We start from the raw sequence: 24,084 nt of genomic DNA on the forward strand, positions 1-24,084 counted from the left end.
GGGGAGAGCACAGCCTCACAGGCCGTGTGACAGGACACAGGAGACACAGCCTCACAGGCCGTGTGACAGGACACAGGAGACACAGCCTCACAGGCCGTGTGACGGGGACACGGGGAGACACAGCCTCACAGGCCGTGTGACGGGGACACGGGGAGACACAGCCTCACAGGCCGTGTGACAGGACACAGGAGACACAGCCTCACAGGCCGTGTGACGGGGACACGGGGAGACACAGCCTCACAGGCCGTGTGACAGGACACAGGAGACACAGCCTCACAGGCCGTGTGACGGGGACACAGGAGACACAGCCTCACAGGCCGTGTGACAGGACACAGGAGACACAGCCTCACAGGCCGTGTGACGGGGACACGGGGAGACACAGCCTCACAGGCCGTGTGACGGGGACACGGGGAGACACAGCCTCACAGGCCGTGTGACAGGACACAGGAGACACAGCCTCACAGGCCGTGTGACGGGGACACGGGGAGACACAGCCTCACAGGCCGTGTGACGGGGACACGGGGAGACACAGCCTCACAGGCGGTGTGATGGGACACAGGAAGACACAGCCCCACAGGCCGTGTGACGGGGACACGGGGAGACACAGCCTCACAGGCCGTGTGACGGGGACACGGGGAGACACAGCCTCACAGGCCGTGTGACAGGACACAGGAGACACAGCCTCACAGGCCGTGTGACAGGGACACGGGGAGACACAGCCTCACAGGCCGTGTGACAGGACACAGGAGACACAGCCTCACAGGCCGTGTGACAGGGACACGGGGAGACACAGCCTCACAGGCCGTGTGACGGGGACACGGGGAGACACAGCCTCACAGGCCGTGTGACAGGACACAGGAGACACAGCCTCACAGGCCGTGTGACGGGGACACGGGGAGACAGCCTCACAGGCCGTGTGACGGGGACACGGGGAGACACAGCCTCACAGGCGGTGTGATGGGACACAGGAAGACACAGCCCCACAGGCCGTGTAACAGGGACATGGGGAGATACAGCCCCAGAGCCCATGTGACGGGGACACGGGAAGACAGAGCCCCACAGGCGGTGTGATGGGACACAGGAAGACACAACCTCACAGGCCGTGTGATGGGGACACGGGGAGACACAGCCTCACAGGCCGTGGGGAGGTGAGCAGGAGGTGCCCTCCGTTGTCTTGTCTGGAGGCCCCAGCTCCGGGGTGCCTGCGCAGGGAGGGTGGACCTTGCCAGTGTATGGGTGAGGCATGGGACCCCAAGACAGGGAAGGGGGAGCACGTGGCACCTCTACCCCGGATGAGGGCCCCACACCATCCAAATATTTCCCTGTCTGTGGAGGCCACAAATACTATGAAAATATAAAGTTGCTATTGAACTGAGAAAACATCCCATGCTGAATGCAGCTTTTATTTCTTTCCCTCATTATCTGATCCCAGGAGGATTTGCTGCTTTGCGATGGCCAAGAAACCCAGGTAGGAAGAGCTGGCCTCTGGGGCTGATGTCTCAGCAAATCGAATTTTCTTTCCTTTTCAGCCTCTGGGGAGAGATATCATTTCCTCCATTGATGCAAATGTGTTTGAAGTGTGCTCCCCACCAAACTCAGAAAGAATCCCACAGCCTTCTTCCAAGGCGGGGGCAGGGTGCACCCCACGTGCCCACGGCAGAAACGTGGGCGTGAGGCTGCGGCCGTGGGATGCCCGTCCTGCGGGGCACACAGCCAGACTCGGGGGCCGCAGCAGCCCTGCAGCCCCGGTGACGGGTGGGTGGGTGGATGAGGCATAAGTGGATGGCACTTAAAAACCACCAAGTGTGTGCAGAGGAGGGCACCCCTGGAAACCCGCAATCCACCCCCTTCACCCCACAGCGAGAAGCCGGGCACAGAGAAGGCGATCAAGCTGCCCAGGACACACAGCAAGCCGTTGGCACCAAGCCTGGCTCTCCTCCTCCATTGTCCACTCCAGACCAGACTTGTTTCTGGGAAGCAGCAAGTGAGCCTTTGGGTTTAAGCCAGGAGTTGTGTTTGTTAAAAGAGATGAAAAAAGGCGAGGCTGTTATCAAGCTTGAGTATCTGGGCCTGAGTTCACTGCAGGGTCTTAGGAACTCGATAGCATCGGCCCGGCCTGCACAGCCAGTGGACCTGAAAGCAGGGCCTTGACACACACCCCACCTCCCCGCCCGGGGCTCCACAGAACCCAGAAGATCAAAAATGGTGTAGGATGGCACAGGAGGAAATGGCCAGAGACGCCTTTTCTGCCAAGAGCTGATCTGGCAAACTGCCTGTGGCTCCCCCCACCCACCCCAGGCCTGGCCGTTTGGGGAGGGAGAGGGGGCTTCTTTGGAGGCTGGGCCAGGGGCTTCGGAAGCTCTGGATCCTGGTCTGGATGGTTGTTGGAGAGAGTGTGGGCTCCCAGCCAGCACCCATGCCCAGACTCCCCCTTCTGTTTCACAACAGGCCTCTCCTTAGCATCCCAAGAGCAGGAGTGGGGTTGGGAGATTGCAGTCATCCCATAAAGAGAGAACAGTCGCTCAAATCCACCACCATTCCTGATTCACTAAAACGTGGGTCACACAGATTTTTCCTTAATGAGATAAAGAAAATAGTGGCAGGCTCTTTTCCCTTGCTATCTGCACTGTAGATGCTGGAAAAGCTAAGTATATTCCCAGCCTACTTTGAACTACATGTGGTCAAATGATACATTTCTAGTAAATGAGACATTGAGTGGAAGTCAGCTGGGGGATTTTGGGAAGGCTTGTTTTCTTGATAAAAGAGCTAAATGTGGCTATTTACTTCCAGTTTTCTCTCCATTTCCTTTCTTCTGACCTTGAAGATTGATGTGATGGCAGGAGCAGGGGCAGCCATCTTGCAACCCTGGGGCAGTATGCCGCAGAGGCCAAGAGGCTTGCTGGGACACGGCCCTGACATGGTTGAGCTGTGACATCTGGGCAGCAGCTGTCTACTTGCAGACCTCTTGTAAACTGTGGCAAAACAAATCTTGTTTGTTTCAGCTGCTAGGTTTGGAATTCTTGCAGGTGAAATCCTCCTAACTGATGCGCTCTGGACAGTATCACACATAATGGTAAGACATTAGCTGCATTCCCTTTACTTTCCAAGATAAGATGAGGGTATGCTCACTGTCCCCAGTAGTACTGATTATCATACAAACAACCTGTTTTGAGCATTTGCCACATGCCTGCCTGCTACTGTCCTAAGCCCTTGGCATATTTAACATTTAATCCTCTCCTTTTGGGGGATATTTTTGCAAACATTTACAGAAATGGAGGCACAGAGGTGCTGAGGTAACCTGTCCAAGCTGGTGAACTTGAACTCAGAAAGTCTGGCTGCAGAATAGCTGCACCTGACCACATGCAATGCTATCTGTCTATTTACAAGGTTGCGTGGCAGGAAAACAGCCGGCCAGGTCTGAGACATCTCGTCCTATGCCTCGTGGCCACCACCACCCTTCCCACTGTGTACACTTGGGGGGAAGCCAGTTGCCTTCAGAGAAGGGTGGGGAGCTGGCACTTGGAATGTTAGAGCACCCCAGACTGGGAGAGCCTGTGGAGGCCCCACCTTGGACCAGGTTCCCTCTTCCGCTCCAGGAGAGGTGCGGAGAACCGCTGCCAAGATTTTCTCTTCATTCTCTCCTTCCTCTCTTTCCAAAGCTGACTGACTCCGTTTCTGATGAACACCTTTTTTTTCTCATAGTTTTTCAAAATGCAATTTTATTGAGATATAACCATGCCATACAATCCATCTGAAGTATACAGTCAGTGGCTCACAGTATCATCACATAGTTGTGCATTAGCTCACAGTTTTGAGGCCAGGAAACGTCCAAATCCAGGCATCATCAGGGCGATGCTTTCTTCCCAAAGACTGGCTGCTGGTGATCCTTGGATCCTCTGCCACATGGGAAGGCACATGGCGGCATCTCCTGGCCTTCTCTTCTCTTCCAGGTTTCGTTGATTTCAGCCCCTTGCTTCCATGGTGTGCTGGTTTGACTCTGTTATGCAACCCAGAAAAGACCATGCTCTTTTTTTTTTTTAAATTCAATTTTATTGAGATATATTTATATACTGTGCAGTCATACAAAGCATGCAATTGTTCACAGTACCATTATATAATTATGTGTTCATCACCAAAATTAATTTTTGAACATTTTCATTACCATACACACAAAAGTAATAAGAATAAAAATTAAAGTGAAAAAGAACAATTAAAGTGAAAAAGAATACTTGGTGCTTTTTTTTTTTTTTTTGCCCCCATTTCTCTACTCATCCATCCATACACTGGAGAAAGGGGAGTTTGGTCCACATGGCTTTCCCAATCACACTGTCCCCCCTCATAAGCTACATTGTTACACAATTGTCTTCAAGATTCAAGGGTTCTCGGTTGTAGTTTCTAGTTTCAGGTATTTACTGCTGGCTATTCCAATTCATTAGAACCCAAAAGGGGTTGTCTGTATTGTGTGTAAGAGTGCCCACCAGAGTGACCTCTCGGCTCCTTTTAGAATCTCTCAGCCACCGAAACTTTGAACTCCTTCTTTTTTATTTTTAAAATGACTTTGGGACTATTTGACAATTCTGGTAAGTTTTGTAGGCTGGGGAACTGGTTTGCCTCCTCTTGACCTATTATCTCTTAAACGCTTTCTTTTTTGATTACAAAAGAAAAAGATGCTGCAAAATCTACAAACAGCTCAGAAATGTATAAAATAAAACTGTAATGCTCCAGCCCCACTTTCTCAGCCTCTACCCACTTCCCCCCAACTCAGACGGATAACTATACTTAGAAGGCTGGTGTGTGTGTTTCCAGAATTTTCCCACAAGAACACTCATGTGTAAGGCACACGTGCACACACAGTGTATTTTAAATATGAAAAAAGTCATGCCATTCTGTAAATTGTCTCTGATAATAACTCACAGACCTAAAGGCATCTGGCTCGTTTTTGTTAACCCATGCTGGTGCCCCTCAGAAGGCAGAGCTGTACTTTGCTTAATGAACCTCGTGCCGATGGACATGGTGGCTGTCCCCAACGTGATGCTGTCATGCTCCTTCAAGTTGCCTCCATGCCCCTTTGACATGTTCCCAACATTCTTTGAAAACTTCCTTACTTTCTATACTCATTTTGTTTTACCCTGTCCTAGTCCTGGAACCAATCATTTCTCCAAGGAGAAGGAGATGGTATCAGAAACCAAGATTTGGGCGCCGGCTATGCTCCTTGTTACTCGGGCATTGGCCAACATTTGTAAGGAGTTCCAAGTGTGCAGGGCTGGTGAGGACTTTGATAAAGAGCACTCTCCTTCTCAGCTGGTGGGAGAGCGACTGGCACACATCTTTGGGGGGAAATCAGCCCTACCTATCAAGTGTTAACCTGTGCACACTTGGACTCAGCCTTGAAATTGAAGAAATAAAAAGAGAAGAAGGAAGTGCTTGTCCTTATAATTTGATATCAGCTGGAAGGTGCAGATGGAGCTTCGAAAAATCATCAGTAAGCAACAATTATATAGATTTGGAAAAGAATCATCAATAGATACTAAACTTGTGGGTGCAAGTTTGTTCAGGAAAAGTGGATGCAGATAGATTCAAAGTATCTCCCCACAAAAGTACTTGTTAATTACAAAAGAAAAAAGTGGTAACTTTGCCACTGAGAAACCTGGTGAACATCAGCTGATCAAAGTTAATATCAGTAATGGAACAAACTAACACATCCATCCTGGTGGGTCACTCTGAGAAGGACACAGCTTCTGTATTATTCCTGCAAAAAAAATGCATAACTTGAAACTAATCTTAAGGAAACATTAGACAAGCCCAATCTAACACATAACTGGCCAGTTCCCTTAAAAATGGTTAGTGCCGTGAAAGCAAAGAAGGGTGGAGACTGTTCCAGAGTAAATGAGACCAGGAGATGTGATCCTCAAATGCTCAAATGCAACATGTGATTCTGGACTGGAAAAAATGTTATAAAGGGTGTTATTAGGACAGTTGACAAAAGATGACTGTAGGTTAGATAATAGTATTGTATCAGTGTTAACTTTCCTGTACTTGACAGATGTACTATGGTTAAGCAGGAACGTGCCCTTGTTTGCAGAAAATAAAAAGTTAAGTATTTTAGTATAAAGAGGCATAGATGCATGCAACTTATTATCAAATGGATGAGAAAAGAAACCATATATATATTACATACTACATTATAACCATACATATTAGATTCCAGCATCTCATGCCTACTCAAGGACATTGCTCTGTAAAACCATCTTGTATCATCGGTTTTTCCCCGTCCACTGGATATTTCCAAAAAACACACAAATGGACAGTTATTTCTCCTGTCTTAAAAAACAAAACCCTTTCTTGACCTCCATTAACTCTGTAGCTACTCTCCAATTTCTCTTCTCTTCAGAGCAAAATTCCTCCAGATAGTCACATTTGCTTTCATCCCCAAGGGTCCATGGAAATTGCTCTGGTCAAGGTCACCCACGGCCCCCCTCTTGCTACAGTCTCAGTCCTGTCTTGGCCACAGTTGGCCCAGTGGATCACGCCCTCCTCCTGGAAACACTTTCTTCACTTGGATTTCCTCTTACCTCACTGGCTGCTCCTTCTTGCTTTCTTGCCAGTTCCCCTCGGCCCCACCTCTCAATGTGGAGGTGCCCCAGGCTCAGAAGTGGGTCCCTGTTCCGGTTTGCTAATGCTGCCCTTATGCAAAATACCGGAAATGGATTGGATTGTATAAATGAGGTCTATTTGGTTACATAGTTACAGTCTTATGGCTATGCAAATGTCCAAACAAAGGCATCAACAGTAGGGTTCCTTCACAGAAGAACGCCGATGGCGTCTGGAAAACCCGTGGCTGGAGTCTGCTTGCTCCTAGGTTGAGTTTCAAAATGGAATTCTCCAAAATGTCTGTTTTGCAGCTGCCCTGATGTCCCTTTGTTTGTGAGCTTTTATAGGGCTCCAGTAAACTAATCAAGATCCACACCTCCATGGAAATAATCTAATCCAGGGTATTACCCTCAGTTGGGTGGGTCACATCTTCATGGAAAGAACCTGATCCAAAGATTCCAACCTAATCAACACTAATATGTCTGCCCTCACAAGACTGCATCAAAGAGCATGGCATTTGGGGGAATATAATACATCCAAACTGACACAGTCTCCCTCTCCACTTCTCTTTTCTGCCTACTCGCCCTCCCTTGGTGATTTCATCCAGTCTCACAGCTTTAAATACCAACTACACGCTAATGATTCCCAAGGATGTACGTGTAGCTCAGAGCTTTCCCCTAAACTTGTCTCAGATGTCCACGGTTCACTTGACTTTCCCATTGCAATGTCTAAAAGGCTTCACAGACTTGATGTGTTCAGAGTTGAATTCCACTTTCTTCTCTATTCCAGTAAATGAGTGTGGTTCACTTCACCCACATCTTTCCACGGGACCTGGTTTGCATTTTGCTGGAGCTGGTTCACGTGCTCAATCACAAGAGGAGTCCCGGGAGTCCACCGTGGGTGACGTGGGCTTTGAGTCAACCCTAAGTGTGTGCACTGTCAGGAGGTGATGAGAGCCACACATCTGCCCAGGGACAATTCTGGAAGCCCCCCAGGAGGTCCGGGCAGACCTGGCCTGTGGAGGACACCCCTTCTGTTGGCTCTTCTCCGTGATCTTGCTCCCCTGGCCCCCCTACTCCTGTTCCTGAGGTCACCTCCCAGCTGCAGCATTGGAACCAAGTCCTCGTCTTGGGCTCTGCTTTTGGGGGCCCTGGGACTCCCTGCTCGGTGGGCTCAGGGCACAGCGAGGAGACCCTGCAACTGGAGCACAGCGAGTAGGCACAGGGCTGGGGAGAGGAGGCCGCCAGGGAGTGAGGGCTGGATTCTGGGGGCCTGGGAGGCCGTGGCGGGGGGCGAGCTGGGCAGCGTGGAGGATGTCGGGAAGGGGACGGGTGACCCTGCATGCACTTTTTCAGGATCTCTCTGGAGCAAGTAGCCCAAAGGGGGTCATGGTGGCCACGAAAGGCCAGACAGGAGCCAAGAGCTTTGAGCGCTGGGGAGGGACACACAATCCTGGGTGGGAGCTAGGGGTTTGCTGATGTGGGGGTGGATGTGGGACGCTGACCCCCCGGGTTTAGACTGAGAACTGGATGGAGGAGGTTGCTCCTTGCTGAGACAGGCTTGTTGGGGGGGGGCGGGTTTGCATCTGGGGAAGTCAGTCTAGGCACATGTGTTTTAGGTGTTCGAGATCCGCACAGTGAAGGAGACTTTGGAGGGGCTTGAAACCCCAGCCTGGGTGAGATCACCCAGGTTCTTGGCTGAGGATCTTTGGGATGTTCTGATGCCTAAACCTCAGGGTGAGAAGGGGACACCGGGGAGGCAGGTGGCAGGTGCTGTGGACAGACCCCAGGGGCTTATTTGTGGGCTCAGGCCCCGCAGCACGCTCGGGGTGACCCCGTCCCCCAGGAGAGAGAGAAGCATCCCAGGAGAGGGGTCACTGCATCCGGAGCAGCTGAGAAAGGGCTGAGCACGGTGCCCACCAATGAGCAGAGTGGCCTTGACCAGGGCCTTTACACCCCTAAAATGTCTCCACTTTCTCCTCCCATGTCATTAGCTCTCAGTGGAGGAGGAGAAGTGATTTTCCTTTTGTGGGTTTTCTATCCTCAGTTTTCTGCTTTGAGCAGATGTTATTTTTGTAGAAAAAAATAAAAAAAAAATTAGTGAGTTTTATTTTACTTAAAAATAGAAGTAGTTTCTAGAGATATTCCAGATCCCACAGGTACAGATTTGGACTGGGGCCCGTGTCCTGGGGGTCAAGGGGCTGCCTGGTCTGGGGCCTCTCGCCTGGCTGAGGGACAGGCAGGAGGGGATGGTGAGGCTGGGTCTGGAGCCTGCTTGGGGAGAGGGGCCGGGAACATCCTGAGCATGTGGGGCTCACACGTGTGTGTCCAGTTGTTCTCTGCCCCGTGGAGGCCGCCCGGCTGCCCAGGGCCGGCCCCTTGTGGTGCTCAGGGCACCCCACCACACTGGGCCAGAAGGTTGGGCAGAGGGAACCCACAGTTTCTGACACTCCCCAAGTGAATCTGAGACAGGAGGCCTTTGTGGGGTGGGGGGTGGCCTTGCTCTGTGCTGGTGGCCGTTGCTGCCGCTGCTGTACCACAGCTGGTCGTTGTGCACGTCACCACGGCCTTCTCACTGCCCTGGAGCCTGCTCAGAGGGTGGGACAGGAAGGCACCTCCAGTCACTGTTTGCTGTGGGGAGGGTGAGTCCCCGCCAGGCACTCGGCCCTCTCTGGTTGCTGGGCAGACCGTGGTCACCCAAGGACAGGGCTGGTAGTGTGGGATGGTGTGGCCGTGTGGGATGGTGTAGCCGTGGTTGAGAGGCGCAAGGGCCCCGTGTGGTGGGTTCTGCCCAGAGCCAAGCCAGGGGCAGTGCCCGGCCCCTTGCCCCCACCTCTGTGTGACCCCCATGCCCCTGAGCGCCTGCAGAGGGGTTTGGAGAGCAGAGCCAGGCAGGGTGTGGGCATCTCAAGCCCTGGGAGTGAGCTGGCCCAAGAGACCCCTTGCAGCGGCACCGTGGGCCGGGCGAGGAGACTGGGGACTGGGGGTTTGGGGTGCATCCACGGCGTGGAGGGCTGGAAGGCGGGCATGTTCTCCCCAGGCCTGGGCCCATTCTCTGCACCCCCTGTGCCCTACCAGCACCCACCCCACTGCCCTCACCCTAACAGTCCGGCCCAGTCCCAGCCCTCCCAGCCGGCCCAGCACTAGCCCGCCCTGCCTGGCTGCCCAGGGAGGGTGACCTCGGGGGGCAGCCCCAGGGAAAGGTCATAGGGGGAGGCCCCTCCCCAGGTGGGCTGCTCGGTCTCCTTTACAGATGCATCTTCGATGGCCATTTCAAGCCATGGGACATCTCGACACTAGGTTGACAACTGGATACCAAATTGGCAAAACAAAACCAAAACCAAAAAAGTGCACCAGTGCATTAACCATGAGCCATCTCACTTGGGCCAGGGGACCTGGCCACGGCTGCCTCTGGGCCTTGGGTCGGAGTCAGAAGGAAGCCCGGCACCCACCGCCCACCCTCAGGTGGCCTCTGGGCCCCAGCCAAGCCCTGTTATTGCACATTGCCATGTTTGCCCAACTTTCCCATATCACACGTAACAAATGAGTGACTTCTATGACTTAAAGACCAATACTTTTATTAAAAGGTAAAGGTTGGTTTGCAGTTTTATTCTTTTACAGAATGGAAGCAGCTCGGACTAGCTCCAGCAACCTGACCAAGGCCATTACCAGGAGCTGAGGCTGGGGGTCTGGGGTCCAGCCTGGGGGACCCCCTGGCCAGCGCCTGACCCACCATGAAGCCTGTGTGTGTGGTGGGGCCGCCGGGCCGCCCGGGTGAGCTGGGCGCTGATTAATTCATCTCAGGGTCTCCTGGTTTGGGCCTGGAGTCTTCTCGGCCTCCAGGATGTTCCCTCTTCCTGCCCCCTCCCATTTTTCTTCTTCCAAAACGACTGGAAGAAATACAACCTCCCATTTACGTGAACAAAAAGTAGTCACCTAAGTAGCCTTTTAATAAAAGCAGAGACTCGTCTGATCAAAAAATCAATTAGGCGGTGGAGAATTTTATTAGCCAATCATGTAAGTAATTAAAAATATTGATTGACGGGGGTGGTCCAGGGCTGAGAGAGGCTGTGGCCCCCGCCCAGCTGGGCCTGGAGGGTAGGGCTGGGGGGCTGAGAATGAATCTGGAGTGGGGCTTTCAAATCAGATGGGCCTGAAGTTCATTCCCAGCCGTGCCCCATCCAAGGTCAAGTGGAAAACATTTAGACAAGGGCTGGAGCCTCCGTTTTCCTGTGATAGTTGGTGGCACGTCTATATCATAATCCGAGGGGCTGCATCCCTGAGGGCCAAGAAATTCCCAGTGCCACAGCAGGGCCTTGTCCCCAGGCACAGCGGGTCACTGAGGCCCTGCTCCCAAAACAGGCCCCCTGAGTGGGGCTGGAGATGGAGGGGGACGGTGACAGCACCCAGCTTAAGGGCTCTAGCAGAGGAAGGCCCAGTCCCAGGATGCTAATGTCCTGCTTCTCTTCTGCCATAAGAAGCCACCCCAGAGCTCAGCGGCTTGAACAGCGATGTTGGTTTCCATGCAAATCTGCAAACCTGCAAAAGGGAGGGGTGGAGGGCAGGCGTGTCTACCCACCTGGGTGTGAGATGGGCAGCTCGAGCACGGGGGCACGGAGTCATCTGGAAAGCATCCTCATGGGTCTGGTGGTGGATGTTGGGATCCCAGCAGGGGCCTCAGGGGCTGCCTACAGCATGGTGGCTGGGTCTCCAGGCTGAGCCTCTTGAGAGAACCGCTGCATATGACCCAGACTCCAAAGTCGCACGTGAAACTTCCGCCTCTTTCTATTTACCCAGGCTGCCACTAAAGGTCTCCGTGCCCTCCCCAGCCCTGGGTTCAAGAGAAGGGAAAATGGACTCAGTCTTGGTGGGGAGGGGCGAGCTTCTGAAAGAGCAGATGGACTGGAAGTTCCTTCGTGGCCATTTTTTGGAAAACACCGTCCACCACCCTGAACACCCTCTCCCAAGGACAGTGTCCTCCGTTGTGGGAAGGGTCTGCCCTGGCTCCCTGAGGAGGGAGAGACACTGCCAGTAACCGAGCGTCCTGTTCCTGCCCCCAGTCCCATGTGGGGCCAGAGGGGAAACTGAGGCTCAGAGAGGTTGACGCGGTCACCCTGCAGATGAGGGGTGGGGTGGGATTTGAGGCCAGGCCCTTCTTGGAGCAGCGGCTAGAAGACGAGCCTCCATCCTATGGGCCCTGCTGTCGAGGGCTCGACCTTCCTCCTCGGTGCTGGGGAAGTCATGGGGGCCTGGGACGAGGCTGCCCCTAGGTCCCCCAGCCCTGGGGCCAGCTGAACACCTTGCTGCTGGCCCTAGCACTCCTGAAGCCCGGGCCTCTCTCGCTGGGACGATGCTCCAGTATCTCAGCTGAGAGCTCTCCCCTGGGCACACATTTCACAGGGGCCGTTGGAACCCACCAAGGGCCAGCACCCTAAAAACCTTCCTCCTGGAGAGGAAGGGCTGGGAAGCCAGCCTGGGCCAGGCTGGGGCTGGGCCTCCCCCCGTGCAGGAGGAGCATGGAGGTAGCTTGCAGTGGGATGACGGGGAGCCCCTTAACTAGCAGCCAGATGGGGTACATTCCATAGCCCGACCCTGTCCAGTGGACACAGTGAGGTGTGAAGTGTCTCCTGCTTCCCCCTGGAAGGTTCCTTGGTGCCAGACCCCAAGTCGGGGCCCATCGGAGCCCCCCTTTAACCCAGAGCTGAGGGTTATGGACAAGGAGGAAGGTAGGGTGCCTGCCTGAGAGGAGCCCATTCCAGGGGCGTCTGCCGTCAGCCTGCACCCTGCCCCGTCACCCACGGCCGCACCCGTCACTCCCGGGACCTCCCAGCTCCTGACAAGGCCGCCAACCTGGGCTCAGCCACAGGCCACCCTAAATCCTCGCCCAATTCCATGCTTTCCTCTCTGGCAGGCACTTTTCCAAAGCCACCTCTCGAAGACGGGGCCCGGGGCTCTGGTTTGCAGGCTGCTCCTCCCCAGTGAAACATGGCTGTTTGCTCAGGCACGCTGACATTTCCGTGCCTTATTAAACGCGTCCTGGGGAGAAGGCAGGATGTTTGCCCGGAGCTTAGACTTCTGCCGTGGACCCCGTGCCCTCGAGCAGGGCTGGGCAAGGAGGAGGATGAGCAGAGCCCGGCGGGGGTCCCGTCCCCTCCCCTGGGCAGTGCGAGGCCCTGGTCCCGAGAGGCAGGCTGGGGGCGGCCAGGGGAGGCTGCCCCCGTCCCCTCCACGGGCCTGCGGATCCTGAGCCCACATGCGTCCCCCCTGCTCAGCCTGGGTGTGTGGGGTGCCCTCCCCTCGGTCTCCTGGGGTCACCAGTGCTTCTGCAGGCACCTGGCAGGAGGCCTGGGAAAATGGGGTGCGGAGACTGCAGGGAAATGCCATCTTGAACTAACAGTCATGATTATTCTTCTAGGATCAAGCTCAAATGTCACCGTGTCCCAGGGCCATTGGCAGCCAGGCCAGGGTCAGCCTGGGGACTGGAGTCACTTAGAGACCTCTACACGGCCTGCTGCAGTGGAGACAGCCGTGCTCACCCCAGTCAGCCTCTCACTGCCTGCAGCAGGGGGTGCCCCGGGACTCCCCTCTTCCTGACTCCCTTCCCAGCCCTGCCTGTGGCATCTGTCACAGGGTCGGGTGGGGGTCCCAGGTCTGTGTGCTCCAGGGGTCCCTGTACCCCCTGAGCCAGCTGGAACTCTGTGGGTGTGAGGGGTCAGTTTGTGGGTGACTCTTTCCCATGAGCAAAGTGCTCTGTACTTGTAGCCCCTCCTGGGTCAGCACCAGATCTGTGTCCACCTCCCCCACTGGACATGGCCGGTGTCCTTGGTTGTGGACTGACCCGGACGCAGAGGAGATGCGGATGCCGCCCTCAGGTGGCCCGGAGAGCAGGGAGCCAGGCCCGCCCAGCACCCCCCGTGCCCGCGCCCAGCCTGCAGAGGAAGGACTTTGGCCGACTGGACTTAAATAAACAACACCCCAGGCCTGACTGGGTGAAGTTAGCTGCTTCCAGTACCTGGACCCCTTAGCTTGGGTGAGGCTGGGCAATGTCTTAGCACGTCTGTGTCAACCTCTCCACATGCCTCCACTCCAGCTCCCGCCTGCAAATCAAGGGGACAATCTTCCTTTTAGCGGGTGCACGGTTCCTACTGAGCCGACGGCAGATGTGGTTGGTCACCATCACCGTGGGCCACCAGGGCGCAGGGGCTTGCAGATTGCGGATTGGGATGCACTTGTGCAAGGGGCTCCACCCTGGCCTCCCTGAGACCCAGGCACAGTGGCTGCCCCTGGGCTGTGGCCGGGCTGGTGGGCAGGGGTGGGCGAGGATACGGCCTCCGTGGAGGGTGGTCTATGCCTCCTTGCCTGAGAGGGAGAGGCTGAACTCAGGGGCTGAGAGCTGTTTGGAGGGGTCCACCTCTAGGAGGGGGAGGGAGGGGGAAAGGGGCCCAGGCCTCCCTGACCTGGGTGGTGTCTCTCAGTGGAGGAGAATGAGCTGCAGCAGGTTCTGGGGGCCTTTCCCAGGCTGTCTGGACATAAGGCAGCTGAGCCGCCGGGACAGGGGAGGGGGTTTGGGCCTCCATAGGGCCCTGGCTCCCCCTGGGGCTGGCTGTGTGCTGGCTGGCAGCGCCTGGGGAGGGGGAGCAGAAAGCACCCAGGGGGTGCAGGCCTCCGATGCACTTTGAGGCAGGGTCTTTCTCTTCCTCTCCTGGAGGTGGGTGGCCGTCCTGTCCATTGGGCCTTCTTAGCTTCAAGAATGGGATACGCCGGAGGCATCTTCCCAGAACAAACAGAACCACCACTGTTAGGCCCATTTTCCCTCCCATCTGCCAGGGCCTGCGGCCAGTGGGACGCGGCCGTGCAGCTCATGGGCCTTCTCCCACCACCCCAGGGCCACAGCCTCAGGCCGTCGGGAGGGAGGTGCTTTGGAAGAGCCGGAGGCCGTGGAGACCCCAGGCCAGGATGCGGCAGGTCTGGGGAGGGGCCGCCGAGGGGCAGCGTCCCACAGCCCGGGACTGAGCTCCTTCCTGGCGGGTCTCCCCGCCTCTTGCTGCTCCAAGCATGGAGCTGGGCCTGTCCCCACGGGCTCCCAGGGGAGGGGAGTGGGACCAGGGCAGAGAGGACAGAGCGAGAACCTTAGGGAGTTCCTGGGGTGAGGGGCGTTCTCCAGGCTGTGCGGGGCACGGTGTCTCTCCTGGTCCTGAGGTGCCCAGCTGGGGGTGAGCTTCACGGCAGCCAGAACGTCCCCCACCCCCCATTCTCCAGGCTGCCCAGACCCAACAGGGCAGCTGCAGCTGGAAAGCCTGGTGCAGCCCCCTCTGGCCCTGAGCCTGGGCAAGTGCCCCCACCCCAGGCTTCACGGCTGAGGGACTGAGAGGGGATCCCGGTGTTGGGAGGTGGGTTGGGTCGGGGGTGGGGGTGAGCCCAGGTGAGAGGTCACTCGACTGGGGCCTCCCTAACCCTAACTCCCACCTCCCCACCCACCAACAAAGCACTCTCCTACTTGAGAAAATAAAGGCTCCGCCTTCCCACCAGCCTTGCCTGCCGGTGATACAATGTAGCCCTGGAGAAGGGGAAGGCACTGGGGGTGGCAATAAACCGCCTGGGGGTGCTTCCAGAAGGGCAGACTTCAGGCCAGATACCAGGCGGGTTCGAGCTGGGAGGCCCCCCATGTTTGGGAGACACCCTCGCAGTGTGGCTCTGGGCACCCAACTTCTCTAAACCAACAGAGCAAGTCTACTCCGGGGTTCTCAAACTGTGTCCCACGGAGCCCATGGGTTCCCCAGGAGGTGCCTCAAGGCCACCTGGTGGGTGATGGGGTTTTATATGTGTGTGTGCGTCGGGGAAGTTCTGGTTTCACATCTCACTTCAACAAGAGAGAGGTCTCACCTTTCCTTCTACTGATGGGGCTCTTGCTCTTTCTTCATTTGAAAAAAATGTTTTGCTAGTGTGATGGGTTCAGTGTCATCTTGGCCAGGTGATGGTGTCCAGGTGTCTGGTGAAGCAAGCACTGGCCTAACTGTTACTGCAAGGATGTTTATGGCTGGTTATAAACCAGAAGGCTGGTTTATCAAATCATCAGTCAATTGGCTGTAGCTGGGACTGATTACATCAATGAATGGCGTGTCTTCCACAATGAGGGAATTCAATCCGCTGGATTTAATCCAAGCAGTTGAAGACTTTTAAGGGAGAGAGAGAGAGAGGACCTTCACTTCTTCTTCAGCTAACCAGTGAAGCGTTTCCTGAGGAGTCCATCGAACGCCTTCATTGGAGTCGCCAGTTCGCTGCCTGCCCTACGGAATTTGGACTCGTGCATCCCCACAGTTGCGTGAGACGCTGCTATAAAATCTTATATGCACAGATATCCCTTGTTGGTTCTGTTTCCCTAGGGAACCATAACTAATACAGCTGGTAAAGGGAGACTGAAAACTCCAGGAAACTTCTCCATCTACTTTTCTGAGACTCTTGCGTTCTGATCCTACCCTCAAACCGTCTTTTCCTTTTGTCTTTCTGTTCCTGACCCCCTGCCCTAAGCCGTCTCCTCCTCACCTCTCGCCTGCATTGTCCTCCCACCACTGCTGCCTCAACTTCCCCCACTGCCCCTGGGTGGCCTAGCAGGTGCTTCAGGCCCTCCCATCCTCTTCACCGTTACCTCCTCCCGGCCGCCACCATCTCCCACCTCTCCCCGGCTCCCATGGCCCCCCTGCTCACACTTTCCAGGCGCTTCTGGTGGCAAGAAGACAAGTTCCACCTCCCCCACGGTGGCTCCTGAGCCCTTGGTGGGAGACGCTGTGCCCTCCGTTTCCCCCTGGCCACCTGCCTTCTGGTCCTTTGGAGACCTTTGCGGCCCCAGGGTCTTTGCAGGTGTGCTTGACCTCTTCCTGCAGCCGCAGCTCAAACGTCCTCTCTCCAGAAGGGCCCTCCCTGAGCGCTCCCCAACATCCATTAAATCTCCTATGTGGCGCCCACTCCGTAGCCAGCACTGGGCAGCCCCTCTCCCGGGACTATGGCGCCAAAAAGATGCCCACTTTACAAATGAGGAAATGCTGCCTCGGGGAGCGCAGGCTCATATGTGCCAAGCCAAGAGCCAATGAGTGGAGAGCAGCAGAAGCGACTGGTGTCAAGGCCTGACCGCTGTAGATGTGGATGAGCGAGGCTGCGAATCCTGGACAGGAGAGGGGCGCCAGGCCCAGGCTGGTTGTTCTAGATTGCCAATGCTGCCAGAATGCAAAACACCAGAGATGGACTCGCTTTTATAAAAGGGGGTTTATTTGGTTACACACTTACAGTCTTAAGGCCATAAAGTGTCCAAGGTAACACATCAGCAATCAGGTACCTTCACTGGAGGATGGCCAATGGTGTCCGGAAAACCTCTGTGAGCTGGGAAGGCATGTGGCTGGCGTCTGCTTCAAAGTTCTGGTTTCAAAATGGCTTTCTCCCAGGACGCTCCTCTCTAGGCTGCAGTTCCTCAAAAATGTCACTCTCAGTTGCACTTGGGATATTTGTCCTCTTTCAGCTTCTCCAGAGCAAGAGTCTGCTTTCAATGGCCGTCTTCAAATTGTCTCTCATCTACAGCTCCTGTGCTTTCTTCAGTGTCCCTCTTGGCTGTAGCTCCTCTTCAACACATCACTCATAGCTGCACTGAGTTCCCTCTGCCCGGCAGCTCATTTATTTGGCTCCAGTGACTCAACTTAGACCTACCCTGAATGGGCAGAGCAACAGCTCCATGGAAATTATCCAATCAGAGTCATCACCCACAGCTGGGTGGGGCACATCTCCAAGGAAACACTCAAAGAATTACAATCTAATCAACACTAATAACATCTGCCCACACAAGATTACATCAAAGATAATGGCATTTGGGGGGACATAATACATTCAAACTGGCACACTGGTGCTGCAGACGGAGCTCGTGCCCACCCCGGAGGCAGATGGGCAGGGCCTTCACCCGCTGCCTGGGTGTCAGCCCCAGCAGCGTGGCCACGTGTTTTCTGTCTGACATCCTCTGCCAGGGCCACCAGGTTGATGTGAGGCTCATGCTATGATTTCCTATGAGGACATTAGTGCTCTGGAGCCTAGGGGAGGGGGCGATGGGGAGAGCATGGGGGCCTGTGGCCAGGTGTGCCCATGTGCTCCACTGTACACATGCAATCATACTTCCCTGGGGCTCTCAGGTAGAGATGCAGAGGCTCTGTGGGGGGTTTAAAGAGACAGTGTCATGGGCGCAGGTGCTGGGTGTACACTTTGCCAGCTCAGAGACCCCATTCCTAGCTGCCTGACCCTCACAAGGGCCCAAGCCCTCCAGTTATCAGTATACCCTTCCATGAAGTAGGGATAAGAACTGTTCTTTTTTCTCAGGCTTACTGTGAGATTAAAATGCAGGGCATGGCCCCGAGAGATCACTAGATGACAAAGCCAGGGTGAAGACAGGCAGTGGGGAGCTGGCAAGGGCCACATAGTGAGGGGGCTCCAGCAAGCCTGGAACCTGGGTTGGCAGCTGTGAAAGGCCCATGATATGGTGGGGACTCAGAGCCCCCAGGCCAGGGCTTAGAGGGGCAGCGGCTGTCCCTGCTGAGCTCCTGGCTCTCTCCAGTCTCGGCATAGCCAGGAGACCTGCCCTTTTCTTCTGGAGCCTCTGGAGATCTTCCAGCTTAGAGGGTGGGGGGCACAAGCCCCAGGGACCCTGAGGGTCTATGTGGAAGATGGAGACGAAAAGGAGGTGCCAGGAGGCAAGGAATCTGCTGATCCTGCAGGGTGCATGAGGTCTGGGGTGCAGCTGGTGCTGCAGGCTGTCTCCTTGGACCCAGCCATGGGCCCCAGCCCCTGCGACAGGCTCCTCCAAGCCCCCACTTGCCTCTTCGGGCCCTCTCTCTCTCTCTCTGCTCCCACCCCCACTTCACCTGGGATGGGTTCAGGGACCCCCCAGAGCCCAAGCACCCCGACTCCTGCAGGTGCACAACCAGCCAGCCTGGGAGCAGTCTCCAGTCCCTGAGACCCCAGGGTGGCCTAGGATTCCACAGAACCAAAATGGTGTGCACCACCCTCCTGAGGAAAGCCCACTCGGAAAGACCCTGGGGAGGACAGCACGGGGCTCAGAGCAGGAAGGGGCTTCGGGGTGCTCCCGGGACAGAGCCTCACTGTGCAGAGGGAAACTGAGGAAAGGCCGGTGGGGCTGTCCAGGGAGGGGAGGAGGGCCCCAAACCTGCTCCCCGCGCCCTGCGCCCTGCTTTGCAGGAAGCCGCAGGCTCATTTTCTGGCTGGCCGCACACAAGGGAATGAAATGTTCCGACATTTAATTACGCGGGAGGCATGTCGCCGAGCCCAGAGCGGGCGGAGTTAGCAGAACAAGGACATGGAGGGCGAAATAATAACCTGAGCTTGCTCGATTTTATCGCTTTGTTCCGCTGGCGCAACACACAACACAGCCATTTGAACCTCCCGGCAGCCCTGGGGACGGGAACGGCTGGTGATGTCCAGGGCTGGTGACGTCCAGGAGACAGAGGAGCCGCTGAGGCTTGGAGGGGGCCCTCCTGCCACCACCCAGGGGGCCGGGCTCAGGGGAGGGGGAGCCCTTCTCCCAACCCTTCCCATATGCCCCTGGCCCGGCTGCAGGGGACGGAGCCGAGGGGCTCCCCGAGGGCCAGGCTGCACCTCTGACCTGTCCTGACCCCGTGCTCCTGGGCGCTGGGGACACACCTGTCCTCCCGCTCGTGCTCCCGGCTCCGAGGCTCACGGAGCTTCTGGGCAGAGCAGTGACTGTCCCCAGGTCCGTTCATTCAAGGGCCACTCTGAGCTCCCTTGGGGGCTGGGGCCAGCACACTGTCATGCCACCCAAAGCCTCCCACCCTGCAGCCAGCTCCCAGCCCCGGCCTCCTCCCCACCCGTGATCCTCTGGGGACGCTCATTCTCTCAGCTGCAGGCCCGGTTCTGCTGTTTGCATGGGTCCCTCTCCTGGAGTGCCTGGCCCGTCTGTGTCCCCTGATGTGCTCCTCTGCTAAGCTTCCTGCACCTGTCCCTGTGAACTCACTCCCAACCCCTCGCCTTCCAGGCCACCGGGCAGGGTGGGGGGCTTCCTGAGTCCGTGCCCCCCTGCTCGACGCCTGTGCCCACTGTCCTGCTGAACGTTCACCGTTTGTCGCCAGGGCTGCAGCACCTGGCACAGGGCCTGAGCAGTGTAGACGCTGTGCCGAGGGGCTCGATGGTTGACTGCGTAAATGGACTAGCCCATCTGAGGATACAGCAGTCCCTGGGAATGAGGTCGGAGTCGCAGGCTTGGCCCACGGAACCAAAGGGCAGTCCTGTCCCCGCCTGGTGGGGGTGGGGCGTGCAAACGGGGTGCTTGGTCCATTTCCACCCAGGATGGTGTCCGAGGGCAGGGCCCAATGGGGGGGTGTACGTGGTCCTCCTCTGCCTGGGACAGCCCCGGGGGCTGTGAGCTCACAGCCTGACTACAGGGTCTTGTCAATGGCAGCAAATCCTTCCCTCAATGTGCCTAGAGCTGGGCTGGCTGGGAGGCTGGGAGGCTGTCCTTGGGAGACCCCCAGGGGGGAGGATAGTACCGGGGTGGGGTGGGGGGAGCTCTGTGACAGGGAGATGCAGCTGGGAGGCAGGAGAGTGGTACCTGGGAGGGGTGCCCAGACCTGATCCAGGTCATTCCCCAGGTTTCCCATGGATGAAAGAGGTCTGTGGTTCACTGCATGTAGTAAGGTTCTCTAGAGAAACAGAACCAATGGAGGGAGGGGGAGACAGAGGGAGACGGAGAGAGAGAAAGAAAGAGGTGTGGGAGAGAGAGAAATTAGATTTATTATAAACTGGCTCATGCAACTGTAGAGGCTTGCAAGTCTGAACTCTAAAGGGCAGGTTAGAAACTTCAGTAAGGTGATGTTGAAGTTCTTCATTGGAATTCCCCCGGGGAAGCCGGCTGGCTGGAAATTCCAACGAGAGCCAATGCTGAAACTGAGGCAGAAATTCTTTTGCACTCTGAAACACCTCAGTTTTGGCTTTTAAGGCCTCCAGTCGATTGGATGAGGAGACTCCCCATATTGCTTAGGGCAATCTCCATTGTTAATTATAGATGCAATCGACTGATTATAGATGCAAAGCCCTTCTAAGGAATACCCTCACAGTAACAATCAGGACAGTGCTTGTTTGACACCACCTAACCAAGTAGACTGGTGAAATTAACCATCGTGCTATGGCTGTGAGCTTCAGGTGGAAAGTTCTGAAAAGCCCTGCCGTGAAAACCACAAACAGAAGCAAAACTCTGTTTAACTTTTAAAACCCAGCATTTCCCAGACATTTGAGACCCCTGAGCTCTTTTGGGTACAAGTTTGACATCTCTTGACACATCCCTAAAACTAATAGCCTTGGAGATGCCCTTGGGAAGAGCTGGACAGAGGGTGTGAGTCTGGGAGAGTCCAAGACCCTGCCCAAGGAGAGCGCAGGCCTGTCCCTGGTGGGCAGCAAGACGGGCCAGCGAGGTCCACCAAGGCCCCTGCCAAACCCAGAGCAGACCCAGACACATGGACCCCCAAAACCCTCCTTTGAGCCTGTGTTTCTTTGCTGCCCTCTGTTATCCTGGACACAGCTTCTGGGGTTATTAATAAGCTGATATTTGAATAATGCTTATTATGGAACCTCTCGTGAATACTGTAACAAAAATGGAGAACTCCGGACCTTGTGAAGATGGAGGCAGAAACTTTAAATAGATTACTGTCAAGTAGAATCAGTGTAAACACTAAAAGAAAAATGCCCCTCAACCTGGGGTAAGGGGTGCAGTATTAAATGTATTAACAGAGTACCTGACAGTGGATGGTGACTGGGAGGACAGGGGGCCACTCGGGGTCTTGGAAGGGCTCTGTCTGGACCTGGGTGGTGGGGCACGGACGTGTGCACTATCCATCTCTCTAAGCTATACAGGCTTCCCTCGTTTTACTACGTGTCGCTTTGTTGTGCTTTGCAGATGTGGCAGCTTTTACAGATTAAAGGTTTGTAGCAACCCTATGTCCAGCAAGACTATTGGTGCCATTTTTCCAACAGTGTGTGCTCACTTAATGTCTCTGTGTCACATTTTGGTAATTCTCTCAATATTTCAAACTTTCCCATTATTATTATATCTGTTATGGTGATCTGTGATCAGTGACCTTTCATGTTACTATTTTAATTGTTTTGGGGCACCACAAACTGCGCCCATATAAGAGAGCAAACTTACTGAATAAATGCTTGTGTGTTCTGACTGCTCCGCTGACGGGGCGTTCCCCCATCTCTCTCCCTCTCCTTGGGGCTCCTTGTTCCCTGAGGCACAACAATATTGAAATTAGGTGAATTAATAACCCCATAATGGCCTCTAAGTGTTCAAGTGAAAGGAAAACACAGCTCTCACTTTAAATCAAAAGCTAGAAATGATTAAGCTCATTGAGGATGGCGTATCGAAAGCAGAGACATGACAAAGGCTAGGCCTTTTTTTTGCTAAACAATTAGCCAAGTTGTGAATGCAAAGGAAAAGTTCCTGAAGGAAATTAAAAGAACTACTCCAGTGAACACACAAATGATAAGGAAGCAAAAAAGCCTTATTGCTGATACAGAGAAAGTTTGAGTGGTCTGAACAGAAGATCAAACCCGCCACAACATTCCCTTAAGCCAAAGCCTAATCTGGAGAAAGGCCCTAGTTGTCTTCAATTCTATGAAGGTTGAGAGAGGTGAGGAAGCCACAGAAGAGAAGTTTGAAGTTAGCAGAGGTTGGTTCATGGGGTTTAATGAAAGAAGCCGTCTCCATAACATAAAAGTGCAAGGTGAGGCTCAAGTGCTGATGTAGAAGCTGTAGTGAGTTATCCAGAAGCTCTAGCTAAGATAATTGATGAAGGTAACTACACTAAACAGCAGATTTTTAGTGTAGATGAAACAGCCTTCTATTGGAAGATGCTATCTAGGACTTTCCTAGCTAGAGAGGAGAAGACATTGTCTGGCTTCAAAACTTCAAAAGACAGGCTAACTCTCTTGGTAGGGGCTAATACAGCTGGTGATTTGAAGTTGAAACCAATGCTCATTTACCATTCCAAAAATCCTAGGGCCCTTAGCAATTATGCTAAATCTATGTCTGTGCTCTATAAATGGAGCAACAAAACCTGGATGACAGTACATCTGTTTACAACATGGTTTACTGAATATTTTAAGCCCACTGTTGAGAACTACTTCCCAGAAAAAAAAATATTTCTTTCAAAATACATTAATATATACTGACAATATACATGGTCACCCAAGAGCTATGATGGAGATGTACAAAAAGATAAATGTTGTTTTCATGCCTGCTAACACAACATCCATTCTGCAGACCATGGATCAAGGACTGATTTCAACTTTCATGTCTTATTATTTAAGAAATACGTTTCATAAGACTATGACTGCCATAGATCATGATTCTTCTGTTGGATCTGGGCAAAGTCAATCAAAAAACCTTCTGTAAAGGATTCACCATTATAGATGTTGTTAAAAACATTCATGATTCATGGGAAGACGTCAAAATATCAACATGCACAGGAGTTTGGAGGAAGGTGATTCCATCCCTCATGGATGACTTTGAGGGGTTCAAGACTTCAGTGGAGGAAGTAACTGTAGATGTGGTGGAAATAGCCAGAGAACTATTAAGAATTAAGAGTGGAGCCTGGATATGTGCCTGAATTACTACAATCTCATGTTAAAACTTGAACAGATGAGGAGTTGCTTCTTATGGATGAGCAAGGTAAGTGGTTTCTTGAGATGGAATCTATTCCTGGTGCTGTGAAAATTGTTGAAATGACAACAAAGGATTTAGACTATTACATAAACTTAGTTGCTAAACAGGCAGGGTTTGAGAGGATTGACTCCAATTTTGAAAGAAGTTCTACTGTCAAATGCTATCAAACAGTAGTGCATGCTACAGAGAAATCTTTCATGAAAGAACATTCAATCAATGTGGCAAACTTCATTTTCTTATTTTAAGAAAATGCCACAGCCACCCCAGTGTTCAGCAATAACCACCCTGATCAGTCACCAGCCATGAACATCGAGGCAAGACTCTCCCCACCAGCAAAAAGATTTTGACTCACTGAAGGTTCAGATGATGGTTAGTATTTTGTAGGAAAAATGTTTTTTTCTTTGTTAGAGAAGTTGTGAGTTTTTAGAACAACCGTGCATAAAATACAGTATTCTCATATACCAACCTATTATTATTTTTTATTTCAAATCTTCATTTTATTGAGATATGTTCACATACCATGCAGTCATACAAAACAAATCATACATTCGATTGTTCACAGTACCATTACATAGTTGTACATTCATCACCTAAATCAGTCCCTGACACCTTCGTTAGCACACACACAAAAATAACAAGAATAATAAAGTGAGAAAGAGCAATTGAAGTAAAAAAGAACACTGGGTACCTTTGTCTGTTTGTTTGTTTGTTTGTTTGTTTCCCCTATTTTTCTACTCATCCATCCATAAACTAGACAAAGGGGAGTAT

The sequence above is a fragment of the Choloepus didactylus genome, chromosome 15 (genome assembly GCF_015220235.1).
Source record: "Choloepus didactylus isolate mChoDid1 chromosome 15, mChoDid1.pri, whole genome shotgun sequence".
Classification (NCBI taxonomy): Eukaryota; Metazoa; Chordata; class Mammalia; order Pilosa; family Megalonychidae; genus Choloepus; species Choloepus didactylus.